Here is a 21083-nt window from a genome sequence, read left to right as displayed (position 1 = left end):
CAGGTACTCAAACTGAATCATGGTGGGAGGCTGCAGAAGTTCAATCCACTTCCCGCTGCTGTTTGTTGGATGGTTCACAGGGGGACAATACGGTGGCAGTGGTCTGTGCATGAGCAAAAATTCATGATGGATGGCCCAACTCCCTGCAGCAGCAGCAAAATTCCAGTGGCTTATTGCAGATGCTCACATGGATGTCAACTGTGTATTAATAATCTCCACTGCACCCAGTATACTTTATATTGATGTCAAGGTTTATCAAAAGATTTTGCACATGCAAGTCAACACTGGCGCTGCCGTGTCATTACTCATTGTACATGGACTTGGGTTCTTCCCTTCTAGCACCACTGTCATGTACATTAATCATCTGCAATAAGCAATGCTTTCCACCATTAGGTAGTTTCTTGGCCCCAGGCACATAAAAATCTGTGGTTCATCCACCGACTTTTCTGGCAGTGAACAATGGATGCACCGAAAATTTGTTTGGTTTGGACATCTTTAACCTTTTCAGGTTTCCTATTTCTGATGAAGTTAATCTCATGTCTAATCAAGTTCATTACACATAACCTGACTCTTTAAGCTCTGAATTTTCTGCCATTTTTTATGAGTTTGAGTTGTACCAATAATTTCAAAGGCCACATCATCATGAAACATTTGGTCAGACCCCATTTCTTTCAGGCTCACCCGGTGCCAATGATGTTCCGTGACCAAGTCAAGCTGGAGCTTGACCACCTCATGGCCCCCTGGATCACCCAACCGATTACATCTAGTGAATGGGTTACCCCCATTAGTCATTGTCAAGAAGCCATTGGGATGGTTATACCCTTGTGGCAATTTCAAAGTTTCTGTCAATACTCAGTCTATCATTGATACATGTCCCTTGCCTCACCATGACAAACTCTTTGCTAAGCTTGTTGGTGGCCAGTATTTTTCCAATATCAACTTCTCTGATGCATATTTTCAGCTTCCCGTTGATGCTGACTCTCAACAGCTCTTGGTTGAAGTACCCCTTTTGGCTAGAATCAATATTTTTGGTTACCATTTTGCATGACCAGTGCCCCAGTGAGTTTCAATGGTTTCTCAAACAACTCACGAGGTCTGTGCCTGGCTGTGCCAACTATCTTGATGATATTGTAGTCTCTGGCTCCTCCACTGCTGAACATCTCAACAACTTATGAATGCTCCTTTCGGTGTTACAGGCCACATGGTTAAAATGCAATTTCGAAAAGGGCTGCTTCTTTCAGCCTTCTATTGTTTATCTTGGGTTTGAGATCTCTAGTGCTGGTATCAAGCTCCTTTGTCAGAATGTCTCTGCCATCGTGCCTCTTCCACATCCTGATTTAAGGCAAGATTGCTTATTATCATCAGTTTTTTTCCAGAGGTGGCATCAGTTGCACAACAGTTACATACCTTGCTGCATAAAGGCACGTCTTTGCACCGGTTGCTGGCATGTGAAATGGTATTTTCCAAACTGAAGTCCATGTTACAATCTGTACCTTGCCTCATAACCTTCCAACCAGATCAACATTTAGTTTTAGCAACAGATGCATCCCAGCATGGTATGGGGATGGTGTTAGTTAATAAATATTCTGATGGCTCAGAGCGGCCTCACCATTGTTTATGCCTTAAAGAAGTTTCAAGTATTCCTGTAGTGTGTAAAATTCAACCTCACCATGGACCATGAGTCATCAGTTTCACTGTTTAACCCCTCAGCATCATTGCTAGACAAGGCAGTGCATCACTTTCAATGCTAGGCACAGTTTCTGTCTCGGCACAACTACGAGATTCACTTCCACCCCATGGCTAAACATGCAACTGCTGATGCATTCTCCCATCTTCCAGATGGTCTGGACCCAGTTTTTGATTGGGGAGGGAGCTACTCTGTTTCCATGTTGATGAATGTGCTCAACAAACTGTCAATGGTTTTCCAATCACTATTCTTGGGTTATGCAGGCTAGTACTACCGATCTGATTTTATGGGAAGTAATTGTAGTGGTTGCCTTTGCCCTCCATTCAAAGATCCTGCAATTGCTGCACACAGATAACTGGGGGTTGTCATGTAGTGAGGTGTTAGCCTGACATCACATTTTTTGGTGTGGTTTGGATGGTGACATCACTCATTTATTTATGGTATGTTATCAATGCTCATCGCAGCAAGCTGCCCCACAGGCAACATGGTCTCTGTGGCCACAACCATCTCCACATTTATTTTGCAGACCTTTTCCTTAATGCATACTGGTTAATAGTAATTGATGCATTCTCTCAGTTCCCATATGATGGTCATTGTCCATCAACTTCAGCCTCTGTCACCATGGCAGCCCTGTCAATATTTATTTTTCCATTGAAGGACTTCTGGCAATGTTGGTGTCTGATAAAAGCATTCAGTTTGCGTCACAGCAGTTTGACTCCTACTGCAATGCCCACAGTATTTGCCACATTTTCGCCGCACCCTTCCACCCTCAGTCCAATGGTGAGACTGAAAGGTTAGTTAGAACATTCAAAATGCAAATTAAAAAGTATGTGACTTAGTCCTCATCCAACGTTGCCTTGGATGAGTTTCTGTCTTCCTATTGGTTCATGCTGTTTAGCAACAACAGACCTGCTGAACTGCTCCACGGGCGTCAACCACAGACACTCCTGCATCTCTTGTGGTCCAGCCAGTGATGCCAACCCGTGCAGCCATCATCCCACTTCTGGATGATGCACGTGAGTTTGGTCATTGACCAAAATGGATTCCTGCTGTCATACTTTGAGGCCAAGGCTGCCATCTCTGTGACATCCATATGGAAGAGGGCTTCTATGCGTTTCATTACAACCAGTTGGTGCCTGAGCATGGGTTATTGTGTGGTTTGGCCCCCAGTGGACCCTCTCAGGGAACGTCTCACACCAGATGAGTGTAGCCCCGATGTTTTTGTGGTAGAGTAATGGTGGTGTAAGCGTTCATGGAGAACTTGTTTACGCAGCAATCGCTAACATAGTGTAGCTGGGGCAGAATAAGGGGAACCAGCCCACATTTGCTGAGGCAGATGGAAAACCTCCTAAAAACTGTCCACGGACTGGCCATCTCCGGACCACAATGCAAGTCTGCCGGGCAGATTCGTGCTGGGGACCAGGTTCTCCTTCCCAATTTGGAAAGCCGTGCATTAGACCACATGGCTAACCAGGTGGGCTTCCCTTCTGGGTGCATCACTATTGTTTCAAGCAATGTATATTAATAAGGGCTGCTTCTGCATGGTTCATGGTTTAATTGATAATTTATGTTGTTTTTGCAGCAGCTATTTATGTTTGCACTGTTTACATTTCAATTTGCAGTCTGATGTGTATGAAGCTATAGGACTGGCATAGATATTATTCAATAAATGGACATTTGTTGGGTCAGTACCTTAATTCCAAAGGACCATCAATTCAGATTTTTTTGAAATTGTTTCATAATATCTTAATCATTTTCAAAGTACTACAAAATCAATAATTGTGTCTCATTGCACCATTCTATAACTTTGCTCAGAACCTGTAAATGATGTGTTATGTTATATCCTTTTGTGAAGCCAGCTCATTCCTTTGTATGGTTGGTGATAACTGTATTGAATACCTTGTATAATATGTAGAGAAGGTTGACTGGTCTGAATTTTCTTATAGCATGTCTTTCAAAGTTTCTTGTGAAGTAGAACAGTTGCAACAGTTTTCCAGTTTTGAGGAATTGTCTTCTTTCACATACATTCTGTAAATAATTTTGAAAGCTACTTTTGTTTTATTTCTCCTCCACTTTTAATCATTTTTATTGAAACACCATGTCCAGATTCCTTTTCTTTCTTCATATATTAAATACCTGTATTAACCTCATGTTGCATTACATACAAATTTCATCATTTTCATTACTAATTATCTAAATTTCTGATCCAGCTCTTCAAATATGGGAACAATTAAAGAAATTTGGGACTGCTTCTACAATTTTCTCTCTGTGTTAGTTACTGTGTCATCTGTTATTTTGACTGATGAATTAATTGCATGGTGCCTGTTCAACATAATCTTCTGTTTAATATTCTTCAAACTCTTATTGTTTCAACTATTTGCTAATCACATTTTCACTATTCATTCTGATACCTCTCAAAGATATTTTTGGAAAGTATTTATTTCATCAAATTTCAATTATCACTTGTTTAATCTCCTATGTTTAATAGCTGCCTTTTTCAACATGACATATCACCTCCTTCATACCTGTGACATCTTTTGCCTTTTTACTAAGTATCTTTATTAAACAATTGATCATTTCATCCATGTATGATCTTCATTTTCTAAGATATTGAACTTGTTGTTTAATTTAATTGGGTATATTTCCTGTCTGTGAGTAAATTCTTATAATCTACATTTGAGTTCTCTTACATGATGAGTCTGTATTTTCCTAGCTCAGTAACAGTTTTTATTTTTCATTTTATGTTTTTAAACTATGTAAAACTTTGTAAGAATCGTTTGAGTAGAAAGAAATTTGCACAGCATGCAGAAAGCTGGACTCTCAGTGTGACTAGAGTTTGATGGGGATGGATTCCCAGTATGCAAAAAGGAGGAACTTTCATATGGCAGATCACTATACTTGTCTTCAAGACACGGTTTCTCCCATAAGGTAACAAAGTATCAGAAACTTATTATGAGGATGTTCTGTCTGTTCTTCTGATTCTGTGATGTTTCCAACCTTGTCTTTTCTGAAATTTTCCTTTGTTTTGATTAGTCATCATTCTATGTTATAATGGAAATATGGTAGGAGCAATAAATTACAATTTGTTTGTTGTTTTGGTTAGGGGAGAACATCGCACCATCTCAGACTCCTATAACATCAGCATATACATTACATGATGGTATCACATAGAATCTAAACCCTAATACCAATCACATGACCAGGATCATCAACAAGAACATTTCAGACTGAGAGTACATTTATTAAGCAGAAATAGAAGTACAGACAGAGCTGAACTATCAACCCCAATGGAGAGTACTCCTACATACCCTCCTTGCCAAAAAGTGACCAGCTGTTTCAGAGTGGACTACAGCTTCCTGGAGCAGGAGCTCGTTAGAAATCCTCCATAAGGCAGTGTTAGCAGATTTCATTTTCAGGTCATTTTGTCACATCCTCATTTTGGCTGCAATGTTCAAATGGAGTTATTTCTGTTGACTCATTCTGATCATCAAACAGATCTCAGCATTTCTTGTATTGGAAGCTTCTATAATTGATGTGCACCTCAGGACTATGATTGGACTTCGTGCCAAGGAAATGTATGATATCTCAGCAATTTTATCTCCTACATCTACATCTGCATCTATACTCTGTAAACCAATATGAGGTGCATGGCAGAGGGTAAGTTCGTTGTACCAATTATTAGGTTTTCTTCCTGTTCCATTCACATATGGAGTGCGAGAAGAATGATGGTCTGAATGCCTCTGTGCATGCAGTAATTATTCTGATCTTATCCTCACAATCCCCATGCGAGTGATATGTGTGAGTGATATGTAAGGGGTTGTAGTATATCCCTAGAGTAATCATGACTGAACCTGTGTGATCATTCCATTTCATATCCCTACAAAGTATTACACATGGGTATTTGTATGAGTTGGCTGATTCCAACAGTGACTCATTGATATTACAGTCATAGGATGCAAAATTTTACATTTTTGAACTTTTAGAGCAATTTGCCAGTCTCTGCACCAAGTTGAAATCTTATCAAGATCTGGTTGAATATATATGTAGCTTCTCTCAGATAGTACTTCATTATAGATAACTGCATCACCAGCAAAAAGCCTGATTTTACTATTAATGTTGTTGGCAAGGTCATTAATATATGACACAAACAACAAAGGTCCCAACACACTTCCCTTGGGCACACCCAAAGTTACTTCTAGATCTGATGATGACTCTCCATCCAGGATAACATTCTGTGTCCTCCCTACCAAAAAGTCTTCAATTCAGTCACAAATTTCAACTGTTACCCCATATAATCATACTTTTGACAATAAGCATCAGTGCAGAAATGAGTCAAGTGCTTTTGGAAAGCAAGAAATGGTGCATCTACCATGAAAACACCCCTTGGGGCCATTTTTCTGGGGGTGGTAGGCAATTTTCATGATACTAGTGTCAACTGAATTGGTTTCACGCTATCGGAGATCATTACACATGATGTTCCATGTACAAAATTATGCCTTTGATCAGAAGCATTAGCAGTCAGTACTGCCTTGGTGACAGCATAGTGGATCAGTTACTTAGTGTGAAATACTATCAGTTTATTTCCATTTATTTGACTTGGTAAACCTACCTGAGAAGTCAGCTCCAATCTGGTAAAATCAAGGACGTGGAAGAGGAATTGGTACCAGATGTTTTGGAGATAGCTGATGCATATGCTTCTGTCACTGTCTTTCCTGACAGTGACTTACATTATGTCTGGCAGATAAGAAGAGACCTGGTCAATGATACCTATTTTTATTCTATGGAGAGTCCTTGGAAATCCCAGATTACCTGATTTCAGAGTGTCATAAAAATAGTTCAGTATGGATGGATGCAAATTAGCTGTGATTCTGAGTGACAATTTCCACCCCATTGAGTCATAATTCCTTTTATACAATGTTCCAGTATTAACCTGAATTCTCCTTTGGCACCTTCTTCCTTCTCTAGAGTCCCTATTGTCTTCAGTAGTGGCAGGCATTGTATTTGTTTAACTGCAGCATTCTTAGTGCTGCAGTGACTGGGATATAATCAGTGCTATAATGTTCTTCAAATAGATTCCACTAAAGACAGCCAACATCATTGTACTTGTGTCTGTTTTCATATATTACTGTTGTGTCGTATTCTTCAAGCTTCGGTGTCCATCTTACCAATCACCCAGCTGGATCCCTCATGCTTATAAGCCAGCATAAAAAATGGTGCTTAGTCATGACAATGAATATTCTGGTGTATAAATAGTATTGTAACTTATGATTACTCAAAAAGCTGCAAGGCACTCATCATCACTTTTCTCAAGCTTGAAGAGTACGCCCTTTCAGTGCCTTCTTGCATTTGTATTAGACTTGAAACTATCATTGATGCAGCTCTCCATGCTCCCTGTGCAAGCTTCTTCATCTCCCAGTACCTACTGCAACCTACATCCTTCTGAATCTGCTTGGTGTATTCATCTCTTGGTCTCCCTCTATGATTTTTACCCTCCACGCTGCCCTCCAATACTAAATTGGTGATCCCTTGATGCCTCAGAACATGTACTACCAACTGATCCCTTTTTCTAGTCAAGTTGTGCCACAAACTTATCTTCTCACCAATCGTATTCAACACCTCCTCATTAGTTATGTGATCTACCCATCTAATCTTCAGCATTCTTCTGTAGCACCACATTTCAAAAGCTTCTATTCTCTTCTTGTCTAAACTATTTATCGCCCATGTTTCACTTCCATACATGGCTACACTCCATACAAATACTTTCAGAAAAGACTTCCTGACACTTAAATCTATACTCGATGTTAACAAATTTCTCTTCTTCAGAAATGCTTTCCTTCCCATTGCCAGTCTACATTTTATGTCCTCTCTACTTCGACCATCATCAGTTATTTTGCTCCCCAAATAGCAAAACTCCTTTACTACTTTAAGTGTCTCATTTCCTAATCTAATTCCCTCAGCATCACCTGACTTAATTCGACTACATTCCATTATCCTTGTTTTGCTTGTATAACATCAGGGAGAGGCTACAACCCTGTCTCACTCCCTTCCCAACCACTGCTTCCCTTTCATGCCCCTCAACTCTTATAACTGCCATCTAGTTTCTACACAAATTGTAAATAGCCTTTCGCTCCCTAAATTTTACCCCTTCCACCTTCAGAATTTGAAAGAGAGTATTCCAGTCAACATTGTCAAAAGCTTTCTCTAAGTCTACAAATGCAAGAAACGTAGGTTTGCCTTTCCTTAATCGAGCTTCTAAGATAAGCTGTAGGGTCATATTGCCTCACGTGTTCCAATATATCTACGGAATCCAAACTGATCTTCCCCGAGGTCGGCTTCTACTAGTTTTTCCTTTCGTCTGTAAAGAATTCGTGTTAGTATTTTGCAACCGTGACTTATTAAACTGATAGTTCGGTAATTTTCACATCTGTCAACACCTGCTTTCTTTGGGATTGGAATTATTATATTCTTCTTGAAGTCTGAGGGTATTTCGCCTGTCTCATACATCTTGCTCACTAGATGGCAGAATTTTGTCAGGACTGGCTCTCCCAAGGCCGTCAGTAGTTCTAATGGAATGTTGCCTACTCCCAGGGCCTTTGTTTCGACTTAGGTCTATCAGTGCTCTGTCAAACTCTTCACGCAGTATCATATCTCCCATTTCATCTTCATCTACATCCTCTTCCATTTCCATAAGTACATCGCCCTTGTATAGACCCTCTATATACTCCTTCCACCTTTCTGCCTTCCCCTCTTTGCTTAGAACTGGGTTTCCATCTGAGCTCTTGATATTCATACAAGTGGTTCTCTTTTCTCCAAAGGTCTCTTTAATTTTCCTGTAGGCAGTATCTACCTCACCCCTAGTGAGATAAGTCTCTACGTCCTTACATTTATCCTCTAGCCATCCCTGCTTAGCCATTTTGCATTTCCTGTTGATCTCATTTTTGAGACGTTTGTATTCCTTTTTGCCTGCTTCATTTACTGCATTTTTATATTTTCTCCTTTCATCAATTAAATTCAATATTTCTTCTGTTACCCAAGGATTTCTACTAGCCCTCGTCTTTTTACCTACTTGATCCTCGGCTGCCTTCACTACTTCATCCCTCAAAGCTACCCATTCTTCTTCTACTGTATTTCTTTCCCCCATTCCTGCCATTTGTTCCCTTACGCTCTCCCTGAAACTCTCTACAAACTCTGGTTCTTTCAGTTTATCCAGGTCCCATCTCCTTAAATTCCTGCCTTTTTGCAGTTTCTTCAGTTTCAATCTACAGTTCATAACCAATATATTGTGGTCAGAGTCCACATCTGCCCCTGGAAATGTCTTACAATTTAAAACCTGGTTCCTAAATCTCTGTCTTACCATTATATAATCTATCTGATACCTTTTAGTATCTCCAGGATTCTTCCATGTATACAACCTTCTTTTATGATTCTTGAACCAAGTGTTAGCAATGATTAAGTTGTGCTCTGTGCAAAATTCTTCCAAGCGGCTTCCTCTTTCATTTCTTACCCCCAATCCATATCCACCTACTACGTTTCCTTCTCTCCCTTTTCCTACTACCGAATTCCAGTCACCCATGACTATTAAATTTTTGTCTCCCTTCACTATCTGAATAATTTCTTTTATTTCATCATACATTTCTTCAATTTCTTCGTCATCTGCAGAGCTAGTTGGTATATAAACTTGTACTTCTGTAGTAGGCGTGGGCTTCGTGTCTATCTTGGCCACAATAATGCGTTCACTATGCTGTTTGTAGTAGCTTACCCTCATTCCTATTTTTTTATTCATTATTGAACCTACTCCTGCATTACCCCTATTTGTCTTTGTATTTATAACCCTGTATTCACTTGACCAAAAGTCTTGTTCCTCCTGCCACTGAACTTCACTAATTCCCACTATATCTAACTTTAACCTATCCATTTCCCTTTTTAAATTTTCTAACCTACCTGCCCGATTAAGAGATCTGACATTCCACGCTCCGATCTGTAGAATGCCAGTTTTCTTTCTCCTGATAACGTCATCCTCTTGAGTAGTCCCCGCCCGGAGATCCGAATGGGGGACTATTTTACCACCGAAATATTTTACCCAAGAGGACGCCATCATCATTAACCATACAGTAAAGCTGCATGCCCTCGGTAAAAATTACGGCTGTAGTTTCCCCTTGCTTTCAACCGTTCACAGTACCAGCACAGCATGGCCGTTTTAGTTAGTGTACAAGGCCAGATCAGTCAATCATCCAGACTGTTGCCCCTGCAACTACTGAAAAGGCTGCTGCCCCTCTTCAGGAACCACGCATTCGTCTGGCCTCTCAACAGATACCCCTCCATTGTGGTTGCACCTACGGTACAGCTACCTGTGTCGCTGAGGCACGCAAGCCTCCCCACCAACGGCAAGCTCCATGGTTCATGGGGATGGGGGGGAGACAGTTACATTACCGTATTTACTCGAATCTAAGCCGCACTTTTTTTCCAGTTTTTGTAATCCAAAAAGCCGCCTGCAGCTTAGAATCGAGTGCAAAGCAAGCGGAAGTTCTGAAAAATGTTGGTAGGTGCCACCACAACGAACTGCCGTCGAATATATGTAGCGCTACACAGGCATGGTTTGTAGGCACATAGATAAATACTGGCGCCAAAACCTCTGCATCAGTAAATAAATTAAAAAAAAAAGGTGGAAGACGAGCTTTTTTTTCTCCGCCCCGAGTTTCGACAACTGCATTTTCACACATTATCCAACGAAGTAAATAGAACTCCGTATTGTTCATCTTCGAATGTAGTAGAATTTCAATGTACTATGAAAATCCGACTGGCAAGACTGTTTGGGATGTTTGTCAATATGGCCAACTCTACGTTCTGAAATTTTTCCTACCTGTGACAAGAGATGGTTGCTAATAGGAACTTGTATGAATTGTGAATCACATGCAGTATTCTCTTCACCATAAGAATAATACGAATATAAACATTTTGCCATGTTTTCTTTCGTGTTTGCTGCTATCTCATTTAAATCCTGCCTGCCTATTTAAACTACGAAACTAGAGTGAGACAACAGCAAACGCGGAAGAATATACGTATCGTGTCATGTTTATATTCGTATTAAGTGATACAGTCAGAAGTGAAGCACGGCAGCTGACTAGATTTTCAAATCTAAGATGACTCTAATTTCTATGCAGAATTTGATGTACTAAAGAAGCGGCCGCAAAGGTTTTCAAATGGAGAAAAATTTTCGCCTAACTCTCGTTCAGAACATGTTCTATGATACGCAGTCTATTATTTGGTTCTTGTTGATCATTATCAAAGAAAGCAGCAGTGTAAGTAACAACAAATCGCAGTCTCGTGCCATTGTTTCGCTAATGAGACGATTCCTCTCTCTTTTTTTTATTGTTAGCGGCAGTAGCGCGCACAAAAGCAAGCCATGCCTTGAGCGGCGACAGACCGTAAACACGCATTATCAGAATGCGACTAACAATGCATGACACAGTGCAGTAATGCATTATCAGCTTAGAGTGACGTAAACACCTATAACAAAGAAAACGGCACTTATCAGATCGAAGCAAAATAAGCAATAGATTCAAACCAGACAAAGCACGTGAAAAAGGAAGGGTACCCGTATAAATATGGACGGAGCGCCTGACGCATAGCAATGGCTACCTGGTAAAACTTAACTGCTAAGCTTACAACTCGAACCAAACTACTACAGCTGTATCGTCATTCATTCAACCTAAATTGTGTCTCATATTACAGTGGACCAACTTTGATTCGATTTGGAGGTGCGGCCTAAAACTTTTCACTCCCCTTGAATTTCGAGTCTCAAATTTTAGATGCGGCTTAGATTCGGGAATTTTTTTTTCCCTTTATTTCGAGTCACATTTTTCAGGTGCGGCTTAGATTCGAGTGCGGCTTATATTCGAGTAAATACGGTAAGTGGTTGGTATATTGACTAGAAATCTTTTTGTTGATGAAGTTACTCCAATCTGTTATGGATATCACACACTTGGGCAGTATCCCTGAATAAGTATATTATAGGAAACTTTAAACTTTGCTGGTGCTCTGCCAGTGAATATGATGTTACTCTATTCTTCACCCATGAAAGAAACTACATGATCATTTGATTTAATATATCCAATCATTATTAATTTCAAATATATATATTGGCTGATTGAATTAAGTTGCAATTTATTAATTATAATTTTACATTACGTTACACAAATCACATTGCTATAGATTATATGGATGGGAGTATCTAAGATGTGGAAAGGAGTCAGTGATGTACATTTTATTTAACTACAATTAAGTGAAATGACTTAGAGTTATGAAATATTATGACAATGCTAACATGAATCATGTAATAACGAAGTACATTCATTCCAAGTGTTACTGTAGAAGTACTCTTCAGGCCAACAGACAGAGTTGCCCAATACCAATTTCCTCAACTCACTCTTCAACTGCTTTACGTTACACATAAGACAATATGCTCTGGCAGTTGCTCAATACATGTATGCACTCAGGCAACTGCTTTCTAATGTTAAATCCTACAAGTCTTATAGAGATGGTTTTTGTGAATGTATTAGTGTTTTCACTGTTATTATATATATGAATATTAATAATCTTTGGAAGTTGTCTCTCACAGGGCATAATAGTTTTGTCCTTTGGTTGTTTGTAATGGCTGTCTCTAATGCAAAGGGTGTTTTAGTTATTTACTGATGGCATTGTGGTATTGTGATACTTTTGTGGTTTTCCAAATAAATGTTTCATTTCAAAACAGCATTTGGTGTTTTGTCAACATGGTAGCAGATATGTTTGGTTGATTAAATATTCACAAAATGCAACAGTTGTAGCTGATTTCCATGATAACTTGATGTTGTAGCAGTGTTAAAGATAAGACAGTGGCCAAAGAAAGACAGCAAATTGAAAAACTCACTGGTGAAGAAAATTGGAGGACTTAAGCCAGAAGAAGAAGGGCCAAATTACAAATACGATCTTGCTAAATGGACCAATGCTAATGCAAAAGCAAGGAATGTCTAATACCACCACTTGACACCAAGTCTTTCCGTTTTTGTCGGAGAATGCAAGACTGCTAAAGAGGTTTGTGTGCTACATAAAATTTATGATGTTCAGTCAGTTGAAAACATTGATGTGCCTCAAACAAATTTCATAATATTGTGTGGCAAGCATGTGGTGATATATAAGGCCATTTAGCCACATTTGACAAATATAAACTCAACTTTCATTGTTAGACTAGCTGATTGACAATGGTGACATCTGTGCACAATTTTTGCAAACTTTACCCAAAGAGTTCAACCATCTATATTATGTTGCATGATTTACCTGCTGAAGGGAAGACATGGAATAAGTTACAAAAATGTTGTTTAAATTAGGAACTGAGAAATAAGAGACTGTGATGACAAAAGTGTTGCTATGACAATTATGTCGATAATGAAGATTAACAAACAGCAATCGAGACACAAACAATCCTAGTCTGAAGCTGATACATTATAAAAGAAACGGAGACAGAAGATGCTTTTCATGTGGTAGTGTAAGAAAGGTTTGGTTTGTTTCAAGGGTAAGAAAAAAGGCCATTGGTCAAATGCATGTACTACCATAGACAAAAGAGAAGACTTGTGCTATGTTGTCAAAAAATGTAACATCAGCAGAACATTCAGAAAGTTGTAGTTGCACAGATAGGCCTACCTCAAAAACTGAGAAAAAAGTTTTCGTGATGGGATGCAACTATTTTTCTGTAGATGCAAATTCACTGGACTGTGATGAATGGTACATTGAAAGCTGGCAGATATATAGGGTTGGAAAATGTTGTAATTCAATTACTCCTAACTAGGGCTGTGTCATTTCCTCTAAGAGGGCCAGTAAGGCTCTATAAAATGTCAGATAGATGAAAATTTCATTATGTGTGTGGGTTGCTTTGATGGGTGTTTATCGAAAAATCTGTGCTGAGGCCAAATTTGTGAATGAAGAGGTGTTACTGCTTGGGGCAAATGGTGTCTAGGCTTGATAACACAGAATTAAAAGTATGATGTATTTAATGCAGATATAGTTAGATCATTTCTCTAACTCATATCAGACAAGTCTTACACTATACAAACTGAATCTGATCTATTTAATGCAGTTATAGTTAGATCATTTCTCTAACTCATATCAGACAAGTCTTACATTATACAAACTGAATCTTTCCATAATGGGTAGCTCAACAAGGACAGTTGATATGAGAGAGAAACTGAAGTTGCTTGTCATTGTTTGATTCAATAGCATGCAAAATAGCAAGATGAGTACTGTAATAAAAATGGTCCTGATGAGATTAATGTATTAATGGATCTTGAGTCATATGAAATGACTGATACCATATTGAAAACATAAAAACCAAAAATCCACTAATACATAGCTATGTAAAAATGTTTAAATGATAGCTTTTATAAACACTTAATGTAATTACAATAATGATTATGGACTTCTCAGAGAAGATAATTTATATTTTATTTATTAAACATATGTTCCACAGAGAATTTTGCATAAACAGACTGATAGGTGATAGTAATTTCCTTGCTTTATGTTGTCAGAGGTAAATTTTTGTTTTTTTGTTCAGTGAGTTGGTTGTACGAGTTTGTTGTGTGTTTAATTGATCTGTATTGCAAAGCAAAATGACTGAAAATATACATGTTATTTACCAAAAAGTCCACTAGTGTTTACATTATTTCATTGAAGCAACCCAATCACCCTCTAGGTGATCATAAAAAGTTAAACGAAAGAAAGGAAACTGATATCGAGTCATCAACTCACAACAAAGAAGAGCAGCAAAAAATGAGTATTATTAATGAAACTAGTTATTTAACGTCAACCATTGCTATCTCTCACCGCAGTGTGTCACTATCTCAGTGTTGCAGGTGCTGTGAAAATGTGACCAGCTGCCCAAATTAGTAACTTACTTCAAAAATCAATGAATCAGCTTTGAGCAACAAGAGGGTGATGATGACCAGAGTACCAAAAGCTCAAAGATGAGCCTGGATGACAAGAACACCATTTGTGTCATGACTGAATGCATTTGATCACAAATGATCAAAGAAAACTACAAGATTGTGCCTCTTGTATTCATCTGCAATTCTTACCTGAAATATGTTTCACTGCAAAACACTGAACTTTTTAAGACTCCTAGCAGGTGTTGCAGGCTACTAGTGAATGGATGTGCCCAGTTAGCCAAATAACAGTGGAACTTTATAAATACAACACAACAAACAAGTCCAATGTCCAATGTAAAACAACTTCAGAATAACACAACTAGAAGATTGTTCTGATCTGATATAAGTATGACACAAGAGACAGTAACAGTTCTTTTGAAGGTATGAGGCATTGTATCATGTCAAAATTAATTTTGAACAGTTTTATGTCATTATGTAAATAATGTGGTCATTTCAATCTATTATGAAAGCAGCAAAATGTTATGAAGCAGACAAAGGGTGTAAAATGCTTTATTTCTTGTAACTCGAGTCAGTGCGTGGGTATATGTTCTAGAAAAACCAGTATTGTAACTGTTTGTACAACTGTTCACCCAGAAGTGGCAAAGACCATCTATGCGGTGGTCGCTGACAGCAGCAATATGAGCCAGAGATCATCCTGGGTGAGCTGGCCACTATACAACGAAATGACAGCCAAAAAAATTATATATTGATGGTAGCACTCTACATTGTCTAGATTTCTGATTTCTGATGAGGTCCAGTTTTGGTACTTGTGATAGTTTATGGAAACACCAAAGTATTTGGGTGTTGCAAATGGTTTGGAGATTTTGGAATAAGCACACTCTAAAGTAGTTGGGTGTTAGCTGTTTGTGTACATTGTATATTGTGGAGTGTTTAGTAATTAAGCATTGTTCTCAAGTTTTTCTTGATTGGAGGATCAAGTACAGGAACAAACGGGCTGAAAGTGAATTGTGATTACCAGTGTACATATTCATTGTTAATGATGCAGATATAGAGGTTTCCTTGCCCTAGCTGAACCATTTGAAGACAGACAATCCAACTGCTGCAATTATTCTAGTAATGCATGACAAGTCACATTCAATTAGATTTGTAATTGGTAAATGAGAAGCCAACACCTGACGTTGTTTGAGTTTTTGAAAATATGAGTTTAAGTTAAGCTTGAAAGTGGTGGGAGTGTGCAGGTGTTGCCCCCCCCCCCCCCCCCAACCCCCTACCCCCCCACCCCGCTCCCCTCATTCAATGTGGGATTTAGATTTGTGGTCACTCGCTCACATCAACGTTTGCTTATGTAAAGATCTGATTCATGAGCTAAAATAAACTCTGATTCATTAAAATTAAAACCAAATCCTCAAATTATCATTTTACCTACTATTCTAGATAAAGTGAAAGAGAATAATCCAAGTTTGAACTTCGAGAAGGAAGTAAAAAAAAATTTCAAAAGTTAGTGATCTGACTTATAACAAGTAGAGCAAGATGCTCAAGTCAACAACATAATAAAAATAAATGAATGGCAAGTCTTTAAAAAGAAAGCACAGAATTATTTTATCAAAGTTTAACAATAGAAAGTTTACTATTTAAGTAATTTCTTGAGAGGTAACATTCAAGTTACAGTTAAAAAATGTTTTAGATGACAATTATAAACCAAAATGCAAAGGTTTGCTTATGAAAGAATTCTGATTTAGATCAAAAGACTATATTTAAGCTTTATTAGCAGAGCTACTGCCAATCAGAGGCTGTAAATAACTGTTGTTTGTTTCCATCATTGAGGTAAAAAAAGAAGGGAGGTGGATTTATGTCCCAAGTTTTACCCACTATTCTAAATAAAATGAAAGAGAATAATCCAATTTTGAACTTTGGGAAGGGAAGTAAAAAAAAAAATAGTGGTTCAAAGTTTTGTGATCTGACTTATAATAAGCTCAAGTCAACATCTTAACTAGCCCAAAACCTTAGGTTCACCCAAGGAGGTGGGTTCACTGCATTCATACCCCCATAGTTCAATCTGGTGACACTACCTGATGATGTCACTCTGTTTCGAATTACTAGAGCAAATATGCATTCAAGAACAGGAAAATGATCGAAATTGCTTTCCTGACACTATGTTATTCATGTAAGCACTCTATTTTTAGGATTTAAAACAGTTTTTGTGTGCACATGACAGAAATAATGAACAAGAAGTACTCTAAACAGTAGTCTGCTACATAAAATGGAGGCAGGCCCCACCCACTCTGACTTCAAAGCTACCTCCATGATTTCCATAGTAAGAAAAATGTCTTTGGCCTGAGGTGACAACTGGTTTATAAAAATAATTAAATGCAGAAATTTCTTATACATTTTGGAATGCATAATTGTTGTAATTAAGAATTGAGATTAGTTAACTGAAATAATTTAATGCCAATTTCAACATATCATTATCTGAGTAACGAGTTAAGAGATGCCAATATTACATGGTAGAGTACAACTATCAAGTATAATTTTCAGTTATAGTAATTTGTACAGTATACTCATTTGTGGTGAGTTGATGATCTCTATAGTTATTTATGAGCTTAATGCAAAAAGATCCATGGGGTCATTATAATATTGTTATTGTGGTATTCAGTCTAGAGACTGGTTTGATGCAGCTCTCCATGGTACTATATCTTGTGCAAGCTTCTTCATCTCCAAATAACTACTGCACCCTACATCCTTCTGAATCTGCTTAGCATATTCATCTCTTGGTCTACCTCTACAATTTTTATCCTCCACACTTCCCTCCAATACTAAATTGGTGATTCTTTGGTGCCTCAGAACCTGTCCCTTCTTTTAGTCAGGTTGTGCCACAGTTTCCTCTTCTCCCCAATTCTATTCAGTACCTCCTCATTAGTTATGTGATCTACCCATCTAATCTTCAGCAGTCTTTTGTAGCACCACATTTCGAAATCTTCTATTCTCTTCTAAACTATTTGTCTCTCTATTTCAACCATCATCAGTTTCCTTGCTCCCCAAATAGCAAAACCCATCCACTACTTTAAGTGATTCATTTCCTAATCTAATTCCCTCAGCATCACCTGACTTCATTTGACCACATGCCATTATCCTCATTTTGCTTTTGTTGATGTTCATCTTATATCCTCATTTCAAGACACTGTCCATTCCATTCAACTGCTCTTCCAGGTCCTTTGCTATCTCTGACAGAATTACAATGTCATCGGCAAACCTCAAAGTTTTTATTTCTTCTCCATGGATTTTAATTCCTACCCCAAATTTTTCTTTTGTTTCCTTTACTGCTTGCTCAATATACAGATTGAATTACACCAGGGATAGACTACAACCCTGTCTCACTCCCATCTCAACCACTGCCTCCCTTTCGTGCACCTCTACTCTTATAACTGCCATCTGGTCTCTGTACAAATTGTAAACAGCCTTTCGCTCCCTATATTTGACCAGTGCCACCTTCAGAATTTGAAAGAGAGTATCCCAGTCAACAATGTAAAATGCTTTCTCTGTGTCTACAAATGCTAGAAACGTAGGTTTGCCTTTCCTTAATCTATCTTCTAAGATAAGTCATAGGGCCAGCATTGCCTCGTGTATTCCAACTATGGAATCCAAACTGATCTTCCCCAAGTTTGGCTTCTACTAGTTTTCCCTATTCTCTGTAATGTTATAGTGCTGGAAAGCTTATTTACCAATTCAATCAGGTACCTGAGTGCTGATTGTTTTCAGAATTGCTCATGCAGTATTTCAAATAACCTTTAAACACGTGAGAGGTCAGATTGATATCTATTGCATCTCTCCACGAATTATTAGCAATTTATTGCATCTATATTTATTTTTTTTTCTCAACTTTCTCTCGTACGGGTTTGGGTTGACACAGTGCAGCATATCACTTATACTAACGACATTACTGAGTTAAGTGTCCTGGTTTGTCCTAATCGGCTATCACTGCAACAGCCAGGAAATGTTCCTACATGGATGCTGTCCTTGGCTGTTGGACTTCAGATGACTCAGCAATATGAACATTGTATGTGAGGCTGTAGGCTCTGAATGGTGGGCCATGGATGTGGCCAGTGTAAAGCCCAGAGCGTATCTTGTGCCCAGCAAATGAGACTCCAACTGAAGGGCTGCTTACATGGTTGGCATGAACCCCAGAAAACTGTGAACTCTGAAATCCCAACCTTGACTATCTGAGGAGAGGCCAGGTGGTATATCATAAAGCCGTTTCATGAAAAACTATTGCAAAAGCTTTGTGATCGCATGTGACCTGTAGAAGTGAGATAGTACCTATGATATCAGCACAGCATATGTCGAAATTAGCACCAACTGGTACCGTTGTGGCTGGTGGTGGTGTGGCCTCCCATGATTGCATTGCTGGCATACTGGAAAGGTGGAAACCTGCAGTATAGCACTGTCTGGTTGTTGGCCAGGATGTAAGTGGCAGATGAGGTACAGCATCTTTCTTTTCTATGCAGGAGATGGTAGAGCCATCTTCCTGTGTAGTTGATGGCTGTGACATAGCCAACAGCTGAGGATATCACATCCCATCTTCTCCAAGAGAGAATGTCACAGATATCATGGGGAGAAGCACCTCCTGAAGAAAAAAGGCATCCCAGAGTGAGATGACAGATCAAGGAATCATGCCAGCAGTGGTGGAAGTTTGGATCTGGAAATGCTGGTCGTCTATTGAGAAAGGACAACTGGGCCACCCAAGGCAGCATGACCTGGTGCAGTCATACTTGCAGCAAAACTTCCAACACCAGAGAACATAATTTTCAAGGAAGTCCAGCTGGAGTGGAAGGCCCTGGAGTTTGCAGAAGACAACCACAACCAGATATATCTGGGGTAGTGACAAGGCCAAGATAACACAGGGTGATGTCCTGCAGAAGCATGATGTGTACTTTGAAGTCACCAGTCCAAGAAGAAAGTGAGAGCATGGGCTAGTGTGACTCACACTCAGAAGAAGAGAGCTACTCAGAAGAAGAGAGCTTAAGAGAGGAAGGAGGGCACCGAGGATGTTGACTGAGCATTGCTGACAGGCAGAAAGGAAAGTTTAGCCAAGGGGGACCTATCTACAGTGGCCAAGCTGTGGTACACTGATCTGATGGCAAGAAATAACTAACTTGTAATTCACACAAATCACTGTGCCATACAGAAAAATGCAGTAATAAAGAATTTGAAAGCAAAGGATATGCTATGACTATGGCAACAAATAACCAGTTAGTGATAACATCTACTACTCAATTTCCATAGAGCATAAGAAAGTCTAACACACAGTGTCAAGTAAGCCCCTGGAAACAACAACAACAACTGTTTGATTTTGGGACAGGAATAAACTGAAGACACCACACAGAGAGCACACATACAAAGCATGTGGAGGGAGAGAGGCTACACTGATTGAGCACAAACTGAGTGGGGACAGAATCCCAGAACCAAAAATTCTCATTGCCTATTGATGAGACTAGAATGCTGCTGAAAAGTTGTAACCTTGTCACCAACTTGCTTTGTACCCAGCAAATGAAGCTCTGATTGAGGGACCACTTGTGCAGTCCGCATTAAGCCCAGAGAACCATGAACAGTGAAGTCCCAATGTCAACTGCATGGAGAGCAATGAAATGGTGTCCTATAAATCTGTCTAGTGAAAGAATACTGGGGAAACATGGCAGTGTCATGTGAATTGTGGAGGTGAGATAGTGCTGAAAATAGCTGTGCCACATATGGTGAACATGGCACCATCTGGTATCATCATGGCTGCTGGCAGTGTGATCTCCTGCAGTAGCATTTATGGTGTACTGGAAAGATGACATACTGTGGAACAACATTGTGTGGCTGGTGGCTGGGCCATAGGTGACAGTCAAGATACAATAGAAATTGTTTTCCCTGCTTCAAATACAACCAATGAACTGCAGTCCATGGATTACAGGATTATAAAAGTGACCAAAGAGTCTTATTGCAAATTCCCTTTTCAGTGGTACATGCAAAACAAAACATTAATTGCCAGAATCTATGAATCCACTGAATCTCAGATGTAGCAAATTTTATTTCAGCTGTGTGGAATTCTGTATAATCTCAAGTTATTGAAAACTGTATCCATAAGACTAAAACTTATGAGGTGAGTTTACAAGACTCTTGAAATTTCTGGGGAAATATTTTCGTAGCATATATGAGAGACTTGACAATTTTTTGTCATCAACATGAAGAGGGGCAGGTGTCAATGTTAATGGTTCTGATGATGAAGGCAGGCTCACAGGCAGTCTACGAAGAATCTGGTGATGTCCACTATCAAGACTTTGTTTCAGTCAGTAATAACATACATTTCAGATGTTGGACATAGATGAGATACTAGAAAATGTTACAGAAGCTACCAGCGTTAAAAATGAAGTAGAGATGGAATGTTAATCAGGGTATATTCTACAGAACATCAGGTCTTGGGCACAATTAACATGATTCAC

General features: G+C 39.0%; 1 protein-coding gene across 1 annotated transcript in view; it reads right to left on the bottom strand.

The window, feature by feature from the left end:
• The window catches only part of LOC124711413 (UDP-glucosyltransferase 2-like), a 113981-nt gene that overhangs the window by 27071 nt on the left and 65827 nt on the right, over positions 1 to 21083 (bottom strand). The gene's annotated exons all lie outside the window — the stretch shown is intronic.

Source organism: Schistocerca piceifrons, chromosome 1 (assembly GCF_021461385.2).
Source record: "Schistocerca piceifrons isolate TAMUIC-IGC-003096 chromosome 1, iqSchPice1.1, whole genome shotgun sequence".
NCBI lineage: Eukaryota > Metazoa > Arthropoda > Insecta > Orthoptera > Acrididae > Schistocerca > Schistocerca piceifrons.
Note: the sequence above shows the minus strand (reverse complement) of the source record. Positions and strands in the feature narration are given on the sequence as shown.